The 6,000-nt window shown below is 42.1% G+C and overlaps 1 protein-coding gene across 2 annotated transcripts in view; it reads right to left on the minus strand.

Moving 5' to 3' along the window:
* The window catches only part of MYT1L (myelin transcription factor 1 like), a 307,327-nt gene extending 303,310 nt beyond the window's left edge, over positions 1-4,017 (minus strand). The window contains exon 1 of one of the 2 annotated variants that reach the window (XM_063150775.1): positions 3,955-4,017. The gene's annotated coding sequence lies outside the window, so the exon portion shown is untranslated. Of the gene's footprint in view, positions 1-3,841; positions 3,862-3,954 lie in introns of those variants that run through there. The other variant, XM_063150776.1, reaches the window with a different exon arrangement.
* Between the last annotated feature and the right edge of the window lie 1,983 nt (positions 4,018-6,000).

Raw genomic sequence — 6,000 nt, forward strand, 5'->3', positions numbered from 1 at the left:
GAGTACAATTTCAGCTTGACAGGAGTATTACAAGAATATACCCGCTAACGAGCAGCCTTAATTGGCTTGCATATTGTGGCTGTCACTGTTAAAACCTGTTCCTATGCAGTCCTATTTTATACATCCTTTAAACATATAGTTTTCTAAAGCAGTTAAGGAGACAATACTTTACTCACTGGGCTTTTGATTTTGAGTGAAAAAGAAATGAAAAGAAAAGGAAACAAAAAAAATAGGAAACCCTACTAAGAATATAGTATCAGTGACTGAGAACCTATGTGAAAGTCATAGTAGAAAATAGCAACTGAATTTTTTGGGTTTAGTGCACTTTCTCAGTTTGGAACATAAATTGTTATTTATCCATAGGTTGCAGTGGCTGCAGATGTTTCACTGACATTTACTACACTTAAATCCTTTAAAATGTAGTGTATTCTTTAACAGATTACCCTTTATTTCAGCAGGACACTTCCTCTTAAAAGTATTTTGAATTTAGTGGTTTGCAGGAGTTCGCTGCTTGTCCTGGCAAATCCTTCACACACTAGAGTTTAATGCGTGCCTTCAGTTTTTCCAGCACAGGGTCATGCTCATAAAAAATACAAATGAAAGAGAAGACGGTTTAAAAAAAAAGTTACTGCGCATGTGCAATTCACTGTTATTAAATGATAACAATGTATCTTCTAGATAATAAAAGTAAAAATACCAAATAGGGCAGAGCCCCAGTGCTACATAAAGTGACTGACTTTAAGGAAGTTTTTCCTAGTCTGATTTAAAACTGCCTAACCTGAAAACTTGAATATAAAATAGTGTTGCAACTGAAGACTGCAAAAGTCATTTATATGTATAAGGAGACCTTAGAAAGATCTTCCAGATCAATTTTAAATCAATAAAATGCTTCCTATTATCAAACTCTGGAAAATGGACATTTGCAGAGCAGTTGCAGGAAAGACCCTGGGAACAATAGTGTTGGTGAGAGCAAACATAATTTTTGAGGTGACGAGCTAGAGTGTGCTGGGGAGTTTTGAACAAAAAAAAAAAAAAAAAAACAAAAACAAAAACAAAACCAAAAACAAAAACAAAAACAAAAAAAAAACCCCAACAAAAACGAAACAGATAAATGAAAGCATTTCACTCAACAAAGCACTAGGATGAAAAAGTCTGGCTAAGTATGACAACACCTGTAATGTCCCTCACCTTCTGTGAGTTAAAATGCACTGCTGCAAAGAAGTGCTGTTTAAATTCCACTGCCCCATGGATCGATCCCAGAAAACAGAATGCAGACGAAGACAGCTCTTGGAAGAGAGGAAGAATTTAAATTCATTTAAATTAAGAGACTGGCGCTTTACCACAGCCATCTTCCCGCCACCTAATTAGAAAGCATGAAGCCTCTCCTGCTTTTACCTCCGGGAGCAGTCGCAGAGCATGGGGCCGGTGAGCGTGGACAGCTCCCGGAGAGCCGGAGAGCGCCCGGTGAGCCGGACAGCACCCGGAGTGGACAGCGCCCGGAGCGGACAGCGCCCGGTGAGCCGGACAGCTCCCGGAGTGGACAGCTCCCGGAGTGAACAGCTCCCGGTGAGCCGGACAGCTCCCGGTGAGCCGGACAGCTCCCGGAGTGAACAGCTCCCGGTGAGCCGGACAGCTCCCGGAGTGGACAGCTCCCGGTGAGCCGGACAGCGCCCGGAGCGGACAGCGCCCGGTGAGCCGGACAGCTCCCGGAGTGGACAGCTCCCGGAGTGGACAGCTCCCGGTGAGCCGGACAGCTCCCGGAGTGGACAGCTCCCGGAGTGGACAGCTCCCGGTGAGCCGGACAGCTCCCGGAGCGGACAGCTCCCGGTGAGCCGGACAGCTCCCGGTGCTGAAGGAACCACACCGACTCGCCGAGGGGGGCAGCGAATGCTGGGGCTGAATGGCGCTGTCTGCAGAACAATGGCAGCCAACTCCAAATCCTGCTATAATCACATTAATGAGATTAATCAGTGAATTAGCAGCAGTCAAATGTCAGGGTGGCGGGGAGGAATCCAACCAAGCTCGGTAATTAACTTTTGGGGGGCAGGGAAAGGGAATTGACTGCATTATCGGTTAGGCTTTTCCCGAAGTTTAGCAGGTTTTATTCACCAGCCTTGGGAAGATGCTGACAATTCAAGTGGAGGGGGGAGGTGGGGATAAGATGGAGACCTCAACCTTTGTGTGCTATAAGACAGTCTGCTAATGCACAGTATCCCATTACTTCCAACTGAAGTCCACTGAGGAAACCAGCACCGTTTCAGACACCCTCCACTCCCTGCAGCTGCCAGAGCTGCACTGGGCTGAGCTCAGAGTGTGAAACTAGTTCTGTGAGCAAACTTCCACCACAGATCCCAACAGGCATGATAAATATGGCGGATGCAAAAAAAGCATTAAATATTACTCCTTTTTTAAAATGTACAAGGAAGATACTCTTTCTGAAATCAGAGTGATAGAAAAAAAAAATTCCATTTAAACAACTATCAGCGATAGATTATCATAACAAGTTAATGCTAGGTCTGTTGCAGAGTGTCTTCTAAAACAAACAAAAATAAACCCATAAAAGATAGGAAATTTAATCAAGTAATTTAAGGTAAGTCACTTAATGTAGACGAGTCAGAGATCTAGTCTCTAGCTGCCCTCAAGAGAAGTGAAACTTCTCACCACCTGAAATCCAGCACCCGTGACCATTTCTCCATGGCAAATGGGAAATATAAAAAACATTCCCCATAGATTACAAATAAAATCCATAAGTATTTATTTGCAAGAAAGGGAGTACTGCATTTCTCCTTTTCTACCTTTAAAGGAGTATCATCAGCCAGGCAAAGGATTTATCATATAAAAAGTCTACTTTTATCCTCACATTACTCCTTCCGAAAACAAGTAAAGGTTTAAAAAAACCTCCTCTGCCTAGATGAGGCTGTGCACATTGGTCAGAACTCAGAAGAAAATGCCATGCTTCTGTTCAATTGAGTTTAATCTTTGTTAATGACAATTAAAAGAAACAAACCTGTGTAACACCTCTTCCATAAAACAGTAGGTAGTTTCTTTTTTACTGACATAAGTTGTTTTCCTTTATACTGTTTGTCTACATTTTAGCACTAAATTAATAGCATTATCAAATCTTCACTAAACGTACATGGACTACTTATCACAACTATTTTAAAATTGAAATATATACTGTGATGTTTTCAAAGAGTTAACTGAATTAACCACTCCTTATTTACAAAGCTTCTTCTAGTTAAAAAAATGTATTACAGCTATGAAACATTTAAGATAGTGTTGTTTCAAAAATGCCACTCTTATACAAGTGTTCCCCTTAAAAGTACAAATCCATTGTTTTCAAAAGTCATTTTAGTGCAAAATACAGTATCTTACTTTCTTTTATTTAATTGCATTCGGCTGTCATTGAGCATTCCAATCTGTGAAGCTTCTGTCTCGGGCTCTCCATATCAAACAAGTACTGTCCACATGCAGCAAGTTTATATAAACAACAACATGCTTAATGCATGCAACATTATGCAGTCATATACTAAACATATTCTTTAGGATTTTTTTATCAGCTATTCTACAGCCCAATACAATTTCAGGTGCACAGCAGTAATGCTAGGAGAACTTGAAAAGAGCAAACAATGGACATTTAAGTACAAGCTACAGAATAACTACAAAAATCACAATAATCTTCCCAGTTAGCTGCAAGAATCAACCCCCACCCTGCACAAAACACAGCCCACACCTGCACTGTTAACTATTTGCAAGTTAAACATAAGCAAGACATTTCAGCATGGTTAAGAAACGCCCTGGCTTACTACAACTTTGAAAGGATGAGGAGTAAGAAGCATACCACAGAGACCCAGAAAAGGCTGCTTTTTTCTTCATTGAACACTGAAAAGATACCCCATGTTCCAGGGAATTTAAAAAAAAAATATATATGTATATATATTAAAATACACCCACCAACACTGAGTAAAAAAAAAAAACAGGGGGGCTTCAAGAAGACTGCAGGGAAAAAGCTCTCACTCTCTTTAGTGTGCAGAAGCTTAGGGGGAAAAAATGTCGCCCTGGCAGGAATGACAAATGCAGTAGGATAGGCTAGCAGGCCTGAGGGATCTGTTTTACTTCCACATACATCCTCTAATGCACGCACTCCCACTCATCCTCTCGAGATGCCTTTTTTTTTTCCTCCACTTTTTTTTTTTTTTTTCACCAGCTCCAAATCCCCGGCATATGACCTTCTGTTAAATAGATAAAAAAAAATTTGCTTATCAGTCATGCAAATGAGGCTGAATTCATTTTCCACAACAGATGGCCTCATAGATAATGATGATGGAAGAGAGAAAATTGAATGTCTCTCACAAGGTGGTCATGGCAACCGAGAGCAGAATAATATCAATAATAAGCTCACTGCATAATAAGGTTGTCAATCCCACAAATCAAAGTCTCCAGCTAAATCAGGTATCCCACCCCCCGCTAGTTATCAGGTAAATAGAGAAATAGAGAGCATCCTTTTTCTTTTTAAACAAGACACTGGGAAGAAATTGTAGCTCCAGAGCTTCCAGGGTAAGAGGGGAAGGAAGGAGCAGAAGAGATTTTTCTTCAATAATTGTGTTTTATTTAATGATTCTGGGAGGGAGGTGTTGGATATATATGCCTTTTTTTCCTTTTTATCTTTTTAAAAAATATTATTACTTCTACAGAGAGGTTTTTGTTTGGGGCTTTTTTTGGGGTTTTTTTTGTTTGTTTGTTTGTTGTTTGTTTGGGGTTTGGTTTTTTTGTTTTGTGGTTTTTTTTTTTTTGAAGGGGAGTACTGGTTTGTTTTTTTAATAGTGAGGCTGGTATTTTGAACTCTATCTGCTGCCGAAGCCTTGCCTCCCCTCCCTGTGTCTGATGTGGAGTGCTGCATTGATGCAATAGCAGCTCGCCTCAGGCTTTCACCTTGGCTCCCAGGGGGCCATCCCGCAAAATGAATCAGCAGCCATCCTGAGCAGACTGATTAAAATGAAAATGGCAAGGCACATGTCTGGGCGGAACTAGAGCTGAGCTGCGCTGCACTGCCTGTCTGGCAAGCATGCTCAATATAGCTTTTGCTAATAATGGCTTACCGCCTTTCGGGTTTTTAAAGGTATTACCGTCGACCCTTCCCCCACCCCCTAAACAGATAACGGTGCTGGGGGCTTTTCCCCCCTTCGCTGTATACTGCTCACAGCTAGAGTCTGCCAGACTGACATGCAGTGATTGTGAAAAGACACACTTGCTTTGCAAGGATTTTCTTCACAGATGTGCTGAAATACCAAGAAAACATATTAACATGCAGCTATAAATTATGCCCAGATATTAGCTGAGAAAGAAAGCTCAGATGAAGAGGAAAGCTCAGCCACTACCAGACACACCATTTTCACACACACCACACCACCCCCCCACCCCTGTTTTTTACACCTCAGCTTGCATTGGCACCTTGTGCATTATGCATCACGAGAAAATGACTGCCAGTAAACGCAGAGCAGCTTCCTGGAGCTCTCTCTGCCCTGTGCTTGACACACTCAAGCTGGATCTCTAACCAACCCCCTCCACATTCCCCAAGCAGATGAATGTGTGCATAGAGAAGGAGCCATTTAAAGTGCGCATCTCCTGTAGTCCTTTAACAAAACAGAAATATTTTGCAGCCAGCTCCGGTGTGCAAACCCAGCATCGACAAAGCAGCAAACATCAATCCATGTGTGTGGGGGGTCTGAAACCTGGCAAGACTGTTGTTTCGTGAGATTTGGAATTGCTCTGGCTGGGGATTTTTGGTGGTGTTTTTTTAAGCAAGCAGTGGCATATCTCTGGAAACCGGCATGTATGTGCTATACATATGCACATACACCCCGATGTGCCTTCAGTTAAGCCTTGTTTTTAGACCACTGGGATTATTTCCTCCCCCCCCTCCCCGCTTTCTTCTCCCCCCGCCCTGCACTCTAGCCCTGTTACTGCAGTGTGAACCAGAAATCAATAGGGCTGCTCTAA

The sequence above is a fragment of the Melospiza melodia genome, chromosome 3 (assembly GCF_035770615.1).
Source record: "Melospiza melodia melodia isolate bMelMel2 chromosome 3, bMelMel2.pri, whole genome shotgun sequence".
Taxonomy (NCBI): Eukaryota; Metazoa; Chordata; class Aves; order Passeriformes; family Passerellidae; genus Melospiza; species Melospiza melodia.